General features: G+C 45.5%; 1 long non-coding RNA gene across 1 annotated transcript; it reads right to left on the bottom strand.

The window, feature by feature from the left end:
* Positions 1-208: 208 nt before the first annotated feature.
* Positions 209-9,166, bottom strand: LOC121827238 (uncharacterized). The gene is made up of 2 exons (XR_006069404.2): positions 8,904-9,166; positions 209-481 (listed from the first exon to the last, which is right to left on the bottom strand). It is a non-coding gene; the product is annotated as an uncharacterized LOC121827238 (long non-coding RNA).
* Positions 9,167-11,366: the final 2,200 nt, after the last annotated feature.

Below are 11,366 nucleotides of genomic sequence, written 5' to 3'. Positions count from 1 at the left end.
CAGACCAGTTTTCAGTGGCCACAGTGTCTAAGTTGTCCCTCTTACAGGAGGCAGCTTCAACCAAGTCTGCTCTATCAGGTGGCACTGTATGTCCTGTTAACATTCATAATCACATAAAAGAAATTCCAGTTTTCAAAACCCACTGTGTGTGTTTGTGTGTGTGAATGTGTGTACAACTGAGGCCCTCACTTAAACAACATATTGCAAGTGCAGAATTCCAAAAGGAAATTCATTCATCAAGTCATCAGCTTGGTTACTCCTGTAGGTGTGGAGGACCTAGTGAAAATTTCAACCCTCCCCTTCTGTGTCCTCCGGCCATTGTTCAGTGTACAGTTTGTAAGGTGGGTTCTCTAAGGTTTCTTGTTAAAGATATGGCAGTATTTGCTGTTCACTAGTAGAGGAACTGCATGCCAGAAACTTTCTTTGCCTTTTGTCTTCTCTAGTTCTTGAAATGCAAATACAGTTGCGCCTGGTTATAAACCTGGAAGATAATAGAAGAATATGAGTCTTTCATACTCTAACATAAACACAGACAGAAACAAGAGAAACTATTACAGGATGAACTGCAAAAAGCACTATTTTTCAGTGCTTGTTTCCTGGGTCAGGGTCTCATGTATCCTTAAACTTGCTCTGTAGACAAGGATGGCTTTGGACTCCTGATCCCCTTGCCTCTACCTCCTGAGTACTGAGAATACAGGAATGAGCTACTACACACTCTACCAACTATGCCACATCCCTATTCCAAAAGCCAGATTTCAGTTCCCAGCTCTGAGTTCTGAAACAGGAGAGTATACTCCTTCGGGGTCTCTTTAGAACAGTGGCTCTTCGCCTTCCTAATGCTGTGACCCTTTAATGCAGTTCCACATGTTGTGATGAACCCCAACCATAGGATTATTTTGCTGCTACTTCATCACTGTAATTTTACTACCATTATGAATCGTAAATATCCAATATACAGGATATCTGATGTGACCCATGGGGGTTGTGACCCACAGGTTGAGAACCATTACTTTAGCTACGGTATTGTTGCCCCTATGTTTCCGTTTTTCCTTCTTTTTGTAAAACAAGGAAAGTTCAAGGTACAAGGACAACCCAGTCTTCAGATACTTGGCATAATCTCACAGGTGGTGAGCTCCCTGCCCCAGACCCAGACTGAGAAGCAGCCCCTTGTCCTGTGCTGACCGCTGAAACCATCACTGATCTCTCCTCTGCTCTGTTTTGCAAAGGTGCAGATGTTAACAGGAAGTTAACTGTGCCCATCAGTATCACTGAGATCTCAAAATGTCTCACTTGACAATGTTTTGTAGAATTTATAGTATTCCTCCACTTACTTTCTACCTGTACCACAGGCCCTCAAGTCTCTGAGCTGGTCTTTAAAAGCTGCAAGTTTGGGGCAGGCTGGAGAGTCATTTCAAGATTTTTTTTTTTAACTCTATAACATCAGGGGTGACATCACTGTGTTTGCACAGTGTTTGAAAGAGACATGGTCAGCATATTCAAACATCAGACAATTTTACCAGTGTCTGTACCTAGCAAACACATAGAAGGGAATCAGATCAATGTTGCTAAACAGCTAAGCTGCTTCTCAAACTTGATTCTGGAAAGTTATTTCTTTGAGAAGACTGCAAGCTTCCTCCATTTTCTCCCACAGTGGTGGGAGGGCTGTTTTAATGTTGCCACTCAGCCAACGGCACCTCTGAGCAGGGGGAATGATATTGAAGAGGGCCTTGGGCTGCTCCATCTAAGTCAGCAGCCCAAGGGATAATTGTTCCAAGGTCTCTAGCTCACTGTGGGTGCTATGTTTCCTCTGAGCCACATTTCACAGGATGTTGGCTGCAGTCATGACCCAGGTTAAACATAGACTGTGGCCTCATAGCTTGCTATTGCTCAATCCGTTCATTATATACTCATCAAAAAATTGACCGAACTCCTACAGGGTGACAAGTAGTGTTCTAGAAACTGGAAAGATAGGTGTGAACAAGGCAGGCAGTGCCGTCTTCTTTATGAAGTGTCCACTTGGGAAGGAAATCGGCGTTCAAAAATAAACCTGCAGATGGGGTCTGTGTTAAGAACCATACAGATAAAGCACATTGCCTTGAAATCTCAGGGCAGCCGCCTGGCGAGGGAGGTCCCTGGCACTTGATGTGATAAGGCCAGTGGGTCCAGAAGGTGCTTTGAACGCAGGAACAGGGGCAAGGCAGGGCTTTTCCAGCCCCACTGTGGTGCTTCACGGAATCCTGCTGGGGCCCAGGAGGCAAAATAAAGAAACCTTCAATTTCTCATTGTGAACTTCTGGCCTCCCTGTTAGGGACATGAAGATTAAGCCAGCCTGTAGAAGAAAAACATTTACCATGGTACCTACCACTTGGGCTTCATTAGAAAGTACACTCTAGCTGCTGTCAGAAAGTTCACAGAAAACAAATGATTGCTAAACAGAGTTATAAAAACAACAGGATAGAGGTTCTAGGAGCTTCTGGAAGAAAGTGCCTAACTTTCTTCTGCGAAAGGAGAGAAGGAATCTAGATGGGTTTGGAACACAGGAGAATGCTGTGGAGGTGAAGACACCAGGAGGCGAGGAAATAGCCTGTACCATGCCTGAGAGAGCAGAGCTCATGTGAGGACTGGGGGTGGGGAGGGGACCATAATTGCTTCTTCTGGTTAGAATATGAGTGCCCTAGAGGAATTGGGTGGGGGGGGAGATGGCTAAGCTCAAAGAATAATCCCCTTTTCTATGGCTGTCAGGAGCTCTGGGAGGTGATGAGCCAGAGAGAAGCTCTGAGGGGCATGGGCCAGACGTGGTGGGCCACTTGGACCTCTGTCATCTGAGAGGTGAAACCCCAATGTGTGCCAAATTGCCTCTTCAGGCTCCAGCCTCTCCTTACCATGGACTGTTTGCCTGTCTGGAATGAGATAATTTGTCAGACACCAGCTGCTGAGCATTCTTCCCTCATGGGCACATTTATTATTATGTTACAATGCGCACGGAGAATCTTAACCATCACTGGAGTGAAAATGATTAAAACGTGGGTTTTTTTTTTTTTTTTTTTTTTGTGTGTGTGTTTTGTTTTGTGTGTGCAAAAATTCTCCAGGACTCCTTCTGCCGCAGACAGCATCCCTGGTCATGCACTGCATTGGGGAAGCAGGCTTGGGGGGAGCCCTTGTCATAATTAACAAAACAACCAGCAAGAGGATCCCAGAGTCTCCAGGCAGGGAAGGGGAGACTGTATGGAGCCTTTGTGATCAGCCCAGGAGTTCAGCAGCCAGGGATGCTGGGCTGTGTCTCTGCAAAGTGCACGGGCTGGGCTGGCTGGCTGTGAGAGCTGCACCATGTCTAATTATGTACCAGGAGGCAAGAAAAGGTGTAGGTCTGTCTTTCCAGTTCAGAGGGAGAAAAAAATATGTGGTGTCTCGCGTCTAAGAAACGAACAGGCTGACCTTTTCAGAGCGTCTGAAAGAAAAAACCAGATGTATTTCTCAAGAGTCAGTGTGACTGAAGGCTCGCATTGTGCTCTCACATAAAGGGAGAGCTAACCAGAAACCAGCAGCTGATGATCTGAAGCCAGGCTGTGCTATTGTCCGGCACACAAATGTTCTACAAGGACCCAGACCACCATGCAGTTCTCTGTGCATAGACTATGGAGTTTGGGGGAGAAGGCGGGGGGCACAGGCTTTTCTTTTCCTCCTTTTCTTTCTTCCCTTCCTAAAACCCTTTTCCTTCCAATCCCTCTGCAGTTGCTCACATTCAACTGCTAGCAATTATTCCCCTTGACCCTCCTTGCTCTCCAAACAGGGGTGTGGGCCTCTGAAGGTTTCCCTTCTTTGTACCTGACAATCCCACATTACAGGCAGGCTCTAAGGGAGGAGGTGAGGTCTCCGCTCCCTAGGGGACCTTCATCAGGGGAGTGGAGTGGCTGTGATTTATTCTCCACAGAGCAAAGTCAAAGCTAGGCAACCATATGCTGGGAGGCAGGCAAGGAGAATCCTCTCCTGCTCATCAAGGGCAGCTCTTCTATTGTCCTTGGGGAGGCCCAGGGCGAAGGCTTGGAGTGTGGAGGGGGAAGGGAGAAGGGAGAGAAAGAAGAAAATGAGAGGGCAGCCCACAAGATCCCTCTCCATTCCTGCTCACTTGGTTTAGGTTTTCTCCTGGAGTCTTGCCTTCCTAGAGCTGACGGGAGCTCCTTATCTCCCCTACCATCTGCAGTGGTTGCAGGTGGACACCGGGCATACCTGTCTCTTGGCTTCCCATTGTCCCCAGCATTATCTTTGTACCAAGTGGCTTCCCAGTGAGCATCTGCTGACAGGAATTAAGCCCTTCAGATTATTGGCTGCGTTCCTACTTGTCACCAAAGAATAGCTCCTCCTAGCAGCAGCCGCCTTGATGTGAAGTGGCCCCTGCCTCAGGGACTCTATCATTTACTTCATTTGGGGGTAAATCCCCCCCAACTATAGACATTCAATAAACTACTTTCATCAGATAGCAGGCAAAAAACATTGAACCAGATCACCTCACAAGATGAATTAGTAGCTCTCTGACTATACTTTTCATAAAAGTTCACTTGGGACTCACTCAACAATATTTTAGAATCAGGCTCTTATTACGTCTGTAATTGGGACCAAAAATCCTAGCCCCCAATGACTGGGCACAGGGCTTCAGTGTCTAACCTCAGGCTGCACCCTGTCTTCTTGTTGTAACTCTCTCTACTGGAGATAATTCTGAGCATATATGTGTTGGATCTTCTGTCTCTCCTCTAAATGACGATAAAGTTCATGCGATATAAACATTAATTATACCCACTATTCATTTTTACTGAGTGCTTAATGTGTGTTTTCAGGTATTGTTTTAAAAGCTTCACATGTGTAATCTTAATCTGTTTTTTTTTTTCATTTTGTGAAATGCACTGTTAGTACCAAGCGGAATGGTTAGCAGCACTTTTAATTCAATAAGTAACTTTTTGAGCCAAGAGGAGGGAGGGTAAATTCTATATTCTTTCTAAGAGTATGCCTAACAAAATATTAGAAAAAGAATTTCAAAGAAAACGATCATGTCAAAAACATTGTCTTTTCAAAAGTATTAGTGAACCTGGCTTTGGGTGATAATTTTAAAGACTCTGGATCCTTTAAGACATATTTTTATTTAACACGTATTGTATTAGGGAAGTGGGAAGATGGCTCACTGGTTAAGAGCATTTGCTGCTCTTGCGGAGAACCTGAGTTGGGTTCCCAGCTCAAAACTACTGGAACTCCAGCTCCAAGGGATCCAATACCCTTGTCTGGTCCCCACTGGTACCCACATACAGGTGCCATACACACACCACACACACACACACACACACACACACACACACACACACACACACACACACACACACACACACACAATAAATCTTTAAAAGTGTATCATGAAATAAGTTAGTCTGAAATTTTTTTTTTTTTTTCGAGACAGGGTTTCTCTGTGTAGTTTTGCGCCTTTCCTGGAGCTCACTTGGTAGCCCAGGCTGGCCTCGAACTCACAGCGATCCGCCTGGCTCTGCCTCCCGAGTGCTGGGATTAAAGGCGTGCGCCACCACCGCCCGGCTTCTAGTCTGAAAATTTGTTAAACTCGAGGAAATTATAATGAAATCTCTTGTTAGGCAGAGAATTGAGTGACTGAGTGATTAATTGGTTGTGGTTTTATGAGACAGGGTCTCTGTAATCTAGGCTGGCCTGGAACTGACTGGACCTAGCGTAGCCCAAGTTGTTCTAAATCCCATGATCTTCCTGCTATAGCCATCTGAGTGCTGGGATTGTAGACATGAGCTACCGTGCCTGGATAAAAAAATTATTGTATATTGCAGATAAATCATCTTCTTCATCTAAAATAATAACCAGTGGTATGTAGGTCACAAGTTATCACCCTTAAAGTTTCTTCGTGTATATAGGGGCATATGTCCGCACATAGATGTTTCTTGTCATGGCGATGCTGTATTTAAGATTCTTCTTAAGGATCTCAGATGTCATCAAGTCAATGTTCCCATTTACCAGATAAGGAAACTGAGGCTCAAGAAGATGATGTAGCTCAGTGACAGAAAAACCCATTGGCAGCCTAACATCTGAGGTGTTCCCTCAGGCACATTATCATTTTGAAATATGGCCTGGGATGGTGGGAGTTTAGTATGGTATATAGGGTTACACCCTAATCACAGACACTGATTTCACGCTTATACTCACTAATTCATTTTTAAATTTTGACTGAAAGTTTCTTCTGTGCCAGGCACTGCTCTAGAAATTGGGGAGTAGAGAAGGGAACAAAATCAGGAAACCCTGGAGTCAGTGATTTTATTATAACCCTCACTGTAGCTGTGCATGGCTAATCAGATTTAAATTATTGGAAATTGAAAAAAAAAGAGGAAATTCAGGCCATCGATTACCCTGCTAATTTGGAGTGCTCAAATTCACCAGTTCCAGGTGTTTTGGTTGCCATGTGTGTTTAGTGGCGAGCATGTGGGACGGAACACACACATTCTGCAAGTGTCTTCTAGGTAAGCTGTGAGCAAATACACAGTGTGCAGATGGTAGTAATGATACTTAGGAAGACAAGTAAGGCTGGGTGAAAAGATGAACAGGGAGAGAGGCGGGGCCCTTTGTCCGGGGTCAGAAGTGCGGCTCCGAAGGAAGAGAGAGAGCAGGCTTCATGAACATGCACAGACGACCATACCAGGCAGGTGAGAACACTGGGCAGGATGAGAGGTAAGGGCATGTGTTTAAGGAGGAGCAGGGGCTTCTCTCGTTGGAAGGGCAGTCACTGAAAGGGTGGGGAGAGATTGGAGCTGGAGAGGTCAGAAAGGAAGGCTAGACAGATGATGTTAAACTGGGGATCGCATTAAGGGCTTGCACCAGCAAGGCTGAGCGTGGTCGTCTCCCCTTCCCTCTGCCCTTTTGGCTCTTTTGTCTTCCTGCCTGCCCTCACCTCCTCTCTTATCTTGTCACTTCTTCTCACCTTCCCTCTTACCTTCTGTCACTCCTCTTCTCCCCTCCTTCCTCCTCTCTCCTCCCCTCCTCTCCTCTCTCCTCTCCCTTTGCGGCACCTCCTCTGTCTTCTTGATTTCCCTTCCTCTCTTCTCTGCCTCCCTTCTGCTCCCCCTTCCTTCCTTTCTTCTTTCTCTGTCCCCCCTTTCTTTTCCCTTCGTGTCCCTGTGCCTTATAACTCATGTTCCTGACGCTCAAGGATGTAGAGCACAGCACAGCATTCGCAGCAGGCAGCATCTACACAGTCTAGGACTGAGATTCCCTGACTGCAAAGTCAGTCGCCTGGGCCTTTGCTGAGCCCCTCCCCTTTTCCTTGGCAGAGAGATAGTTCCTCAGCACCAGCCCTCGACTTGACCATCAATAGGGTAAAAGTGTTGTGATTTTTTTAAATTTGAAGTTCATAGCATGTTTATTGAGCATTTACCATGTGTGGGTGTTAGATAGGAATGGAGGATTTCTAAGACACTGAAACTTCTGTCCTAAAACTAAGAAAGTCTTGGGATGTACTGGTCCAGCCTAGGTAACTACAATGATAGATACTGTGGTGCCTGCCTTCAAGATGTCATAGCCTGACAGACAAGCCAGAGAATATGAAATCCTAAGGGCTCTGATTGTGGGTGTACAGTTGCTCTGGATTGCTGACAGCTTTCAAGGCCCCAGTACATAAAGCCCATCAAAGGAAGACTTCCTGGAGGAAGGGACTATCAGGTCTGATTCTTAATGATGATGAAGGATCTCTACCAAAGATGTGGGCTCAACTCTAATACTTCCCAACTCTCTGTAGACATTCATGACATGCATCTGTTGTGTTACCTGCTGTATTGTGTATGTTACAGACTTGTTACTAGAGAAATGAACAGCCACCTTGATGCCAGAGTCCACATAAGGAACCACATGCTGCCTGGTGGATAGTTTTGTTTCATAAGCATCAGAAAGGAAGGAATTAAGCACATATTTGTGCTTGATAGTATCAATATTTGGGCGGGGGTCAGCAGGCTGTTGATCACATCTGTAGTTCTTCCTGGAAGAAGGAGAGTAGGCCAGGACATGGTCAAGACTGCATCATCATCTGAATTCCTGGGACAGAGGAGTCACAGAAGGCTTTTCAAAGGCAGGCTTACGGACTTGCTCACTCAGTTTGCCTCATGATCTGCTCTCAGAGGCAGACATTAAAACACACAGCACAGTCATTTAGAATTTCAAAGGCTTCTTCTTCAGGGGGTGGGACACAAAAGACACCACGGTTATACACATAATGCTGGGATGGTGGGAAGAGGAGCACACCATTAACAAGATGTGCTGCAAGCCTCGATGGGGTGGCAAGAGCTATTCTGCCCGAATAAAGAAGACTCCTCATTACGGTGGCTTTAAAAAGATTATTATCATTATTTCTCTTTAAAATTCACTCCTGTGTTCCACCTGGTTTGGGAGAGCTTAAGAAGAGGGAGAATATGTTTTTTAAGTAGTTCACAGATCACTAAGAATAACAGTCAATGTTAAGTACACACATACCCTTTCTCTCTGTCAATCAGCATTTAGAATAAATGCAATACCTAAATCAAGACAGCCTTCCTTTTCCTAAGGCAGAGACCTCTCAGCCCTGCTCTGAGGGCTTTGAAATGGATCCTGTGTCCTAGCCAATGGCTGGAAGGATCAAACAAGAAGGAAGTCCCATCCAGTGTGCGTCTGGTCCCAACATTATCTTGCATGGCTTTGCTTGTCTTCTCTGTCCTTTGTTTTGGAATTACATGAGGCAAATGCCAGCAATCTAAGTTGGAAAACCAGGAGCCCAAGCTGCAGGAGCAGCCAGCAGACAACAGTGTCTCTGAATTGCTATTGTTTCTATTTTAGGAGCCCATTGAGTGATTAGTTTGGGTAACGGTAACATTGCGCATTACCTTGCTCAGGCTGAAAATGTCTTTCAATAAGAAGGCAACACGGAGGCCATGTGATACAATCCTGTAGACAGAGCCAAGTGGAATACATCAAAGAGAGCCTTGATGCAGATGTTTCATGCAGAAGAAAATTAGGTCAGAGACCACTTCAATTTCAGCTTCTGCCAGCCTCGTTTGAGAGCTTCCAGTGAATTCGTAATGAATAGCTTCTAGGGCACTTTTCTCTCATTCAGTCACAGGCTGCCACAGCCAGATGAGCGTTCCATGTGGAATCTTCTCTCATTATTTAAAACTGCTACTTTGTGTTCTGAAATTCCAGAACCCTTCCAATGCACTACCACTATGGGCCTGGAAACAAAAGACTCCAAAAAAAAAAAAAATACAGAAAGGCATTAGTTTCCATCACATTCCTGCACACACCAGCTTTCTCTCCCCATCCATCATCTCCATACATGTTTTTTAATACATCCCCAAAGCCCCCTTTTCATCTGCCTATGCAAGTGCATGAACTGCCAGCTGAGGAAGATTGGAGATGTCGGGCTGTTTTAATCTTACTCAACTCTGAAGGAGCTGAGTGGCCTATACATGACCAGAACGCTTTGTCGGCTTCTTGCAGGGAATGTGCATGCGTGAGTGAGTGTGGTGTGCATGTATAAAAAAGGCTTTTCTCTGAAAAGAGAAGAGAAGGGCAGCGCGACCTCCATGAGAGTGGATGATGCATCTTTTCCCTGCCCACCCCCCGAGCCCCGTCTCACACGTTATTTATTATATTGGAGGCTGAGAATCCAGGGCGCTCTGGTTGCCTCCTCCTTCATATATTCTCACCGCCTACCCTTGTCGGGGCTCACACTGACAAATTCTTGCTGATTGGAACGGGGCTAAAAGGAGTGGATCTCCTCGATTCATGCCAGGAGAAGAATCATTAGATTTGAAATGCATCTTGGAGAGATGGTGCGGGAAGGCAGTCACAGAAGGTCACACAGGCTCCTCAAAGCTGGGGACGCCCCTTTCCCATGGGAAAGGGTAGGAAGTGGCAGTCCCAGCTCCTGCTCGCAGTCACACCAGCGCTTTGTGCTTATTCCCTCCAAAGCACCAGGGCATTCCTAAACAAGCTTTCTCCAACCGGAGGTTGACGAGGAAGCAGCAGGCCATCTCAGGAAAGTGCTAGAAGGCCTGCTTGTGCTTCAGTCCACCATGGGAAGCCATCACCAAGATACTATCTTTCTTGACTTATCATTTGAAAGACTGCACATTGCATAAAGAGATACCAGTATCCTAGCTTTTCTTCCCCTGGTTTCCTCCCTGCTAGTTCATTTCTACAATAGTCTCTCTCTCTCTCTCTCTCTCTCTCTCTCTCTCTCTCTCTCTCTCTCTCTCTCTCTCTCTCTCTCTCTCTCTCTGGCTGACTGGTTTTCTCTCTCTCCCCCAAACACACACACACACACACACACACACACACACACACACACACACACACACCACACAATTAAATTTCTGAGAAGGGCAGATGCTGGAGAGACAGCGGCAGTGGAGTAGAAAGATGACCTGACAGAGAGATAGATGAATTTAAGTGTGAACTTGGATGAGCAGCTAGCTCTATTCTCTAAGTTCGGTATCCTCACCTGGAAAAGATTGGGTGCTGATTCCGAGTCCCTCAAAGCTTGGCCATTAACACAATGAATAATCACTCTCTCATGTGACAGGTAGTCGATGGCATTCAGTGTCTGGCTGTGGGGTACAGCAACAGACCTATCTATGACAATGCTAGCAAACACCTCTTCATAGGACAAGCATCAAGGCATATGGATATACCTATGTATCAAAAGGAGAGTCTGAGTCCTCCTCAAAACACTGCAGGGGAGGATAGCTCAACACAGAAAAAATAATGTTTACAGTGAGATGTATTTGAATGTGACCTGGCTGTGAGGCCACAGGCTTGTTACTTAACCTCTCTGACCCTGTTTTTCCACAATCACATGGATATAACACTTATTATGGAAAGCAGCTAGAAGACTAAATAAAAGCACATGAAACAAAGGAGCTTATCACAGTGTGTATGGCAGCTAGTCAACAAATACAGCCTGATCTTATTGTTGCTACCCAAACCACGAAGGTATGCATGCATACTACATGCCAAAGAGACAGGGCAGGGAAGCAAATTCTCACACTCTTTGAACTGACTTGTGTTGCTCCATGTGGTGAATATTCTAATACACACACACACACACACACACACACACACACAGAGAGAGAGAGAGAGAGAGAGAGAGAGAGAGAGAGAGAGAGAGAGAGAGAGAGAGAGAGACTCTCGCACACCATTCAGTTTCTAAAGGCAGTGGTAAGCAATTCTAATCTCTTTATGATAACACACTGAAGGGCTTAGTCAAGCTTTGGGCCCATGAGTGCTAAGTAAATTCTAGTTGTCTTCATGTTTGTTTACTATGAACTTAGTCTATTGAATAGCAC

The sequence above is a fragment of the Peromyscus maniculatus genome, chromosome 2 (genome assembly GCF_049852395.1).
Source record: "Peromyscus maniculatus bairdii isolate BWxNUB_F1_BW_parent chromosome 2, HU_Pman_BW_mat_3.1, whole genome shotgun sequence".
Classification (NCBI taxonomy): Eukaryota; Metazoa; Chordata; class Mammalia; order Rodentia; family Cricetidae; genus Peromyscus; species Peromyscus maniculatus.
The sequence above is the reverse complement of the archived record's forward strand: the minus strand, read 5'-3'. Positions and strand labels throughout refer to the sequence as shown.